This window comes from Apis mellifera, linkage group LG7 (assembly GCF_003254395.2).
Source record: "Apis mellifera strain DH4 linkage group LG7, Amel_HAv3.1, whole genome shotgun sequence".
Lineage (NCBI taxonomy): Eukaryota > Metazoa > Arthropoda > Insecta > Hymenoptera > Apidae > Apis > Apis mellifera.
The window spans coordinates 1,931,074-1,940,540 of NC_037644.1; the positions used below are offsets into that span (position 1 = coordinate 1,931,074).

At 32.8% G+C, this 9,467-nt stretch overlaps 1 protein-coding gene across 2 annotated transcripts in view; it reads right to left on the minus strand.

The window, feature by feature from the left end:
* The window catches only part of LOC411586 (GAS2-like protein pickled eggs), a 78,836-nt gene extending 69,666 nt beyond the window's left edge, over positions 1-9,170 (minus strand). For both annotated transcript variants that reach the window (XM_006558791.2, XM_395056.6), the window contains exon 1: positions 8,674-9,170. The gene's annotated coding sequence lies outside the window, so the exon portion shown is untranslated. The remainder of the gene's footprint in view (positions 1-8,673) is intronic.
* Positions 9,171-9,467: the final 297 nt, after the last annotated feature.

The following is a 9,467-nucleotide window of genomic DNA, read 5'->3' on the forward strand; positions in this document are numbered from 1 at the left end:
CTCGGGTTTGATATAAATATACTATGTATAAAAATAGTACGTAAAATAAAAGAGAAAGAAATTTTTCTTCGAATAAAGGAGACGAAAGAATAATTTCAAAAATTATTACATCTCTTGAGATTTAGATGGAACAAAAAATAAAGAGAGAGAGAGAGAGAGAATATCGAAACTTTTGGCTGTAATAAAATAAAAAGAAAAGAAAAGAAAAGAAAAATTCGTCGAAAAATTTAAAACACAAGAAAAAGAAGAATTATTAAAATCTGAAGCCTGATCGTAAAATAATATATTTTGAAGAGGAGGAAAACTATAAAGGGAAAAAAAAAAAAAAAAGAAGAAGAAAAAAATGAAAATTTTTAAGACGAGATTACGACGACTGGACTTATGTAATACTAGAAAATCATAAAATCAAACAAATTGCCTCTTGACGACGCATTTCTATACCATGGATCTATTGGTTAAACCATTCTCGATAATTAAACGATACTAAATACACGTGATAACAAATCGGATTTGAGGCGCAAAACTCCATTAACTGTCAACTGTATTATTTTCCTAAATTATTACATCAATTTAATACGCTATTTTTTTTCTTTCCTTTTTTCTTTCTTTTTTTTACAGTAGTTCTTACTTTCTAGACTTCGCGTCGAATTAAAAATCTAATAAACCACAATCGTAAACACGTAACTATAAACTTTCTTCTCCCATAAACAAAAAAGATTCTTAACCGTCATCACGACAGGAAGTTAACCCATATTAATGTTTCTCTAGTGTATCGTTTAATAATTGATATTAAATAAGTAATAAACATTACTGAAATCTGAAATGAATTCCTGTATCCTGTCTGTAGGAATTTTAAAATATCAACAATTTCTTTTTCAGGAATTTCTTCTAACAAGACGAAGAAGATTATATTGCATTATATAAAAAAAAAAAAAAAGAAACGAAGCATTAAGTATTATTAAAAAAAAATTATTATCAACAAAATTAATACATCCGATTAAATAACCACTTTGTCATATCGATAAAAACTTTCGAATTATAAAAACATTGTTAGAAAGTTATTCGGTTCCTGCGCGTATGCATGTAATTATATATTGTAAAATATAAAACGAAAAAAAAAAAAAAGCACGAATGAAACGCGTGTCGTAACATGGAACGATTTCATTCATTCGAGACGAGAAAATGAACCTGTTTCGTCGTACGTCGGTGGCATGCGCCTCGAATGCAAATCGCCCAGAGGCTCCGAGCCGCGCTCTCCAAATGCCTGCATCATAATGCCGTGGAACGCGAGAACACGTCGCGGATACAGGATATATCTCGAGCCCCGTATCGGCCAAACAGTGATAACGTCCGAAACATTTCTATGCTCGTTTATCATCGTGCACGCATCGATCGATATTAGTCGTTTTCTCAAATACGCGCTTTTCTAATTTCGCGTAATTATTCCTTGTCTCATCGTCGAAATGAATAATTGTTGACATCTTTACGCTTCTTTCACACTTTTTTCGCAAATGATTGATTTTTTCTTTTCCTCTCAAGAATTTTCTAAGATCGTAATATTTAAGTAAGATGGAAAATTGTTTGTTGTAGAGAATTTTAAAAAAGATGTAATTACTTAAATAATTTTCCGATGATTGAGAAAATAAGAAACGAGAAGGGAATAATTTGAGAGAAATTAATAAAATTAATAAAATGTTTGACAATTTTTGGAACATGTTTGGAGATAAGCTTCTAATACAAATTGTTCATGGTTTAATAAATAAGGTTTTTTTAAATTATATTTTTGTATTAATATCCTGCAGATGAAATAAAGATGGATGGATTAATTCTTGATCCGAAGTGAAACCAGCAATGACTAATTTTATTGCTATTGCATCCCTGGAACAATTTATCCTATGATCCAGACTGAATCATTCCGTGGGCGGAGAATTGATCTCTAACAATAGTAGAATAAATACACTTACAATCCGTCATGAATTACTTTCAACAATAACATTTTATTGTAGATATTATAATTGAATCCTGTATTATCGAAAGAAAAATAGTTTTCTTTCAACACCCTTTAAATCTCTCGAGTATATTTCAACATTTAACTTTTCAAAGTTTCTTCATCCCTTTTGTAAAAAAATTGATTCGAATTTGATTAATAATCTATTACAATCTTTCTCTTTACTTCTTAATTACTTTTTTTGCTTCCTTCGATTACAATAACCACGTACAAATATGTCTAAATAAATTAAGATCAACGCTTATATAACACGAAATTCTAAAGAAAAAATTGTATCCAACCTACAAAACACTTCCTTATATTCTTGCCAACCCTTCATCGATCTAACCGTTCGATCTGAATTACCTCGAAGCAAAGAAAAGTCAGTTTCCACGATTGCCCTCGTTACAAACCCACTTTGGTCCATCGATAATTACACACACACGCGCGCAACAATCTTATAAATTCTAATGTGGCGGCAAGTGCAATTTGCAATAGTCGCGCACAGGGTAAATTCCGAGGCGAAGTATTCGCGACGAGAATAGTTTCTCGCTTCGTGAATCGGATTATGCAAAAGCTGTCCTTATTCTTAACGACCGACACCGCTTAGATTCTTATCGATCCGTGGCGGGTATGAGTCGTTTTCATTGAAACGAGAGATAAGAGAGAGAGAGAGAGAGAGAAGAATAAGAGGCGCGAATCGTAAGTACGATCTTAACGACTTTGTCAGAAGCGTAAACCGTGGCAACTTTTCTCGTGGAATGGGACGTAATTCGATTAAATACCTCGTTTCATTTCGCTCCATGGAATATTTTAGAAGAAGGGTTAAGATTTCGTAAGATTTCGATTTTTATTTATTTATTTTTCCGGAGACTCTTTCTTTCTTTCTTTATTTATTTCTTTCGTAGGGATTTATTATTTTTATTAAGTTTAATTTCTTTAGAGAAAATCTAAATTTTTTTTTATCCTTTTCAAAATCTCGGTTTTCCCTATATTTCTAAGAAATTTATTTCATTTTATTTCGATTACAGAGATTAAATTGAATCTAGTTTTAATAAAACTTTCACGTTTCTCTATTTACTTAGAAATCTGTTGCTTCTCCTACTTTAGTTTTGTGAAGGAAGTTAAATTTTTATTTTTACGAAACTATCTCCCCTCCCTCCATCTCTTTGGAAATAATTTATTCAATCTCTACAAAAATATATAAATCTTTCGCGTATTTCTTTCGCAGGAATTCCATCTGGCTCGATTCTAAAGAAACTATTTATTTCCAGGAATCCATATTTGCCAGAAATAGAAATCTGTAACGGTTACTTGTACAATGTCTTTATTAAGTAAAGCAAGCCATAGGCCATGATCGAATTGGACACGTTATAAATATGCGGAGGGGACAAGATATACTTTGTAAAATAGAAAGGTGTCCGGCAGCTTGAAATGAAAGATAAAAATTCTTTGGCAAAATGTTAAAATATACAACGACACGATAAGCTCGTTGGAAACGGTGGTGCCGAATGATCGATCGAGACTGGTAAACAAATACGAATTTAGCAGGTATATACGACTATGGAATCCATCAGTATTATCGATTCGCATTGGCCACTCGACTTTTTACGGCGATAATACCATTGCCTATAGTGGTTTCGACTATAAATTATTTGTCAAGATAAATATTAAGAAACACGTCGACGGGGAATAGATTTACAACTGCCATTTGATTTGATAATGTCAAAGTTATTTATGTCATCCATCGTCTTTTATATATTCTTGTGTGTGTGTGTTGTTTTTTTTTCTTTTTTTTCTTTTTTTTTTACAGAGGATATCTATAGATTTTTGTCGGTTGAAGTTTCAAATGGGGAAAAAAAGGTTTTTAATAATAATTAACTTTAACTGGTTAATAGAACTTGTTGATAAAAAGAGGAAAAAGAGAGGATATTTTATTAAAAACTGAATGATTGACTCTTAAAGAATTCATGAGTTCCGTTAATATAAGTAACTTAATTTAAGCGTAACCTAATGATATTTGTAAAAATATTACACTCTTTGATTTTAATTTTTTTAAAAATATTTAAGAAAACATTTTCAACGTAATCTAAATCTTTTCATAATTTCTATCTTTTCCCGTTTTAAAACACAACGTATCGAATGTTTCGTTTCCAAACATCAAACATTGAAAGATCATAAAAAAAAAGAAAAAAAAGAAAAGAAAAGAATCAAAAATCCATATACACGAGTCTTCTAGCAATCCTCGCTCGTCTAATTTAAAAACAAAACAACGAGAAGGTAACGACGTTCTTTGCTGACAAATATCACGAAAAAGAAAGAAACAAGCACACCGGATCGAAAATAGACGTCCCGCGAAACAAGCACGCGTGGAATTTATTTGAAGAGAAGCGCGTGTTTGCGCGCGCGTGCGAAGTGCACGTGTGCGCAAGCGCACGACCCCGCGATTGCGCGTGCGTGCTTGCGTGCATAGGGACGTTCGATTGCGCATGCGCGGTGTCCGTACGCACACCGCGGCGAAACTGAACCGACCGACCGACCGACCGACAGAAAATCTTGTGAATGAGTTGCTTCTCCATTCACTTTTAACCGGACTCGCTGGAATGCGCACACGACACTATGTTGCGCTCTGCTGGAGGTAGACGAACACGTTTTTAGATCGATTCGTGTATTTTTATCGATGGCCTGCCACGAAAAACTTTTCGCAAATCTTTTCCAGTAGAATTCTAGTAGAATTGTTTCGAATGGAAATCGATATACAAACGTGCCATCATTTCTTCAAATGTGATACAACGCTATTAAATTTAAAGAAACAGTATAACATACGTACATGTTATGTAAGTACAATAAGAATCTTCCTAACTTATTCATGTACATGTTTTCATATCTGCCTTTTGTCTACATCCTTTCATCCAAGTGTTTACAATCGATTTTTCACATGGATCTATATATATATATATACGAATATAAGATTATATCGCGTTACGTTGAGTATTTATATATTATGTACGTGATTAACACGATTATAATCGATAAGCAAAATTATCATTCGATAGTACACGATACAATCTTATCGAAGAAACATATACTTTTAATTTGATGATATTATAATTATTTATCGAAACTTATCATTAAATGTTTACAAATTTTCAAATATTAATACCGTAAATTTTGAAATGACAAATTCAAACTGACTCTAATTTATTTCATTTTCTCGATAAAATTTAATGACACAATTGCTAAATTTCAAAAAAAAAAATGTATACATTCTCTGTTTATTTACCAAACAGATAAACAATTTCTTATCTAATAACACGACAATGCCTAGTGTGCATTATTTACTTAAAATCAAAATAAAAGAAAACGTCTCTAATCGAGATTATATACATATATATATCCAGATATATCGCAACTACGCAATAAATTATTTTTATTACGTTAGAAAAATACGTTTGATTTCTCATCACCGTGCGTTTACCAACAACGTAACTTTCCCTCTGGCCGCGCAAATATTTTCATCGCCATTGTTTACGCGCGCACGATTGCCTACTAGTTTTCTTAACCGCCTTATTTGCATTCCCGGAACCTGTGTATCAAGACATAATATGCAAATGTCCCGTCCCTCCCCCCGTGTCTCTCCCTCTATCGGCCATCTCCCGTTACAGAGCATCCATCTTCGTAAAGACGTCTACTTACTTTGCCCACCCGGCGCCTCCTTTCTTCTTATTACCGCTATTTATTATAATTTTCGCTCTCCGTTTTCATTCCATTAATCTCTTCCGCTTTCTCTATTGTGCCCGTAATCCGACGCGAATCCTTCTACTGTTATCGTTCGAACGAAACTGAATCGATAAAATTTAAAAGTTCCTTCAAAAATAAAAGGAATTAAAAAAGATAGAAATAATCTGAATCTTCAAAAGAAAAGGAAAAAGATGAAATAAATAAACCTAACCTAAAGACGTACAATTTTTTGAGAATTATTAAATTTCCCCCAAAAGCGCAATTTTAAAAGTTTCAAAATTCGATTTTAAAAATTCACGATTCTCCCTAATCTTAAGAATACGTTCCAATCGGTCTCATCATTTGGCAAATTACCAAACCGCGTCGATTATTCATCGTTCGTTCAGAATCACGTTTTTAACCAGCTTTCGAAAGATCCTCGTTCCCCGATTATCGCAAAAGTGCATCTGGCAAGTATACATTCGAGAGTATCGAATTATCGGGCAAGTATCTCTCACGTTTTCGTTTCGCGCGCAACGAAGAAGAGAACCTTTGTCCTCCTCTTGTCTTGATTTGCAAAAAAAAAAAAAGAAAAGAGAAAAAAAAAAGAGAAGAAAAAGAAGAAACGCAGCGAACAAACACGGAGAAACAATGTTGGCGTTTGAAAATTGAAAATAAATCTAATCGTCGCTTCGCTGAATATCGTTGAATAAACGACGGGTCGGAGACAATTACGAGAGAGGATGGAATGCTTATAATGATATCGAGGAATTGAAGATAACCTCATAAATGAATTGTCCTCTCATTGGATGTAGCCTATTCGATGGTATGGAATAACGATCTTTTTATGAAGTAGTGACACACGCGTTTATGTATCTTTTGTCTGAAAGATATGCAAGCATACGATAATTACATACGGGTATATAATTTTTCATAGAGCTTTTGAAATTATCTTTTAATATTATTTTCAATGTTAAATATACATGATAATATTTAAGCATGATAATATTCATAAGTATATTGTGTTTTCAAGGTATAAGTAGGAAATTAAATTCGTCCCTGAAGAAATTAAGAAATAAGATTAAAGATGTTTTTCTTTTTTTTTTTTTTCTTACAACTTAACTTCCTTTATTTTCTTTCCTTTTTTTTTTTCTTTAATTCGTGATTTAATAAACACGCGATAAGTAGATAATAGAAGAATTTTTATAGAACGAATTTTAAAATAATGATAAATCGTGAAAAGTATAAAACTTGAAAAATGTATAAATTTTTAACAATCTTTTCTTGCGTTATCTATTTAGAGAAGAATGATCGGGTAAAAAGAAAAGAAAAAAAAAGATACGAATAAATTACAAAATAAGTAAATAAAATCGATCGATTCCAAGAAAAAAATACGATTATAAAACCACGGACAAAGATAAATTATCCCATAATGGATAGAATATATAGACGGTTTATAATGAAACACAAGCACTAGATCGCATTTATCGATACAATGTATCGCCACCCGGAGACAAAGCGATACGACGATTCCGTACGAGAGAATCCACGGATTTATTTATCCCAGCTGCAAAGATCATCAGCTGCATCGTTGCGAAGAAGTGTCATTACGCGCGGGATTTATTTGTTCGCCTAGCCATACATTGATACGTTAATCGCCTCATTTGCCTTTTAAGCGTGTTTTTAAACGCACTAAGGACAGGTGAGTCAGCGTCGCGCTCTCGGAAAATTTATTAAGACTTTTAAGGTAAAGCAACTTAAAAATAGACGTCAATAACAATTTTTCAAAGGATATGTAACGTTAATCAACGTAAATCGCTATTATAGTGATTATTCAGAATGCAAAATAATTTTGTTCTTATTATTATTATTATTATTACTTCCTCGTCAATTATTGCATTTTTAATTCCTATTTATTATTCCATCAAATTTATTATTCGAAAAGAAATATCGCAACGTTATGTATCGATAACGTATCGATAGAGATTTTGATATTATTCCCAAAAAAAATAAATCGGATAATTGATCAACTGTATTTAAATATAACCGATATAGAATAATATTAATAATTGAAGAAAATAACGAAATATCTGATATAATACGTAACGCGATAAAATAAAATAAAAGAAACGATTTTGAGATAAGTTTGAATTTAAATACCCGCGATTAGATTAAGACCATGCTCTTCGAATTTTCTCTTAATCTTATTTCAGGACGATAGTAGAAAATTTGCATATAATTCGAGGTTGCTATTGAAAAGAAAGTTTGCGTTTCCGATTAAGAAAAATTATCTCGATGTTAAAACAAGCAACGGTCAATTGATTGTTTGACGAGCAATCACGAGTAACCACAAAGACAAACATTTGCCGCGCTAAATCAATAAAAACATTGTTTGACAGAGACATCTTCGCGGCTTTTTCGATGGCCACGTTAAAAAGATTCGCGTGTATATTATACGCGTGTGTGTATTTAAAAGCGTAAACTTCTTATCGTGCATTTCTTCTTGCGGCTTCCGAGATAATTGAAAAATCGCTGACCTGTCTCTGACACTATGAAATCACGCTCGATCTACCAAAATTTTGATAATCTACTGAATATATATACAATTATATTCAATTCAGAGAATTACATTACACGTATATTCATTTCGTACATTATCGCTAGGATAAAATCGAAAAAATTTTTAATTTCATTTCTATATCGATTATCTATAACGATTATAAGAGAAAAAAATTCAAATAATTCAAGAACGATGCACGAATCGTTCTCGTATTCGACTTAAAATCGTTATTAATAATATTATTCAACGACCGATTACGATTAATCAAATGCACGATAAAATCAGATGCACGATCGACTGTTACACGTCAAACGTTCGAAAGTCGAGTAAAAAACGCGGGACAAAAAACTAAAGCGCAATAACAGTTCAAATAAATCAATATACGTTTGATATTTTCTTCACTCACCTCTCTCACGTGCCTTTAAAGAAAAAAAAAAACCTTCTTCACGTATCCCTGACAGGCACACGCAACGACGAGTGTCGCATCGACGAACGATTTAATCTTAAAATCGTTTCGATCAGTGGCGCACAAGACTGTCAGTTTTCATCAGACGACAATACGTATCGTCTCGGGTTATCGCGTGTTACACGATCGATTCACCGGACATTTGCGGACTGACAGTTCTCACTTCGATACGGTACGATGTCACCGAAACAAAAGCTCGATAAATATGGGATAGAGGATGAAACGTCCGCTTCGCGCAGTATTTATGCAATTTTTTTGTCGCGTCACGACGATTGTTTTCAATGCACGGTACCGTTCATACCTTTAGGGGTGCACTTATGCCCCATACTCACGCGTCGCGTCCCAACAAGAGACTAAAGCGCCTAGTTACAGTCCACCGGTATAAATGCTCCGTAGCAAACTACGCGACTGTGGTTGTTCGTTCACGAATTTGGAAAGGAATAGCGTCGCATGGCGAAAGGAATAGGCTATAATACAATAAACTAGCGAATATATCATTCTCTACCATATCGACGGCTCTATCGTTATCTATTTAAAAATAATTCCAACATTACCTATCTTATCGACGATTCTACCATTACCTATTTTATCGACGAAACTGGTATTGTCTATTTTATCGACGACTCTATAACATATATTATCCATAAATTAAAATAGATATTAAAAATAATTTAAAAGAAAAATATAGATATCCTTCTTGGTTTATTAAACAAATCGTTTAATAAATATTACAT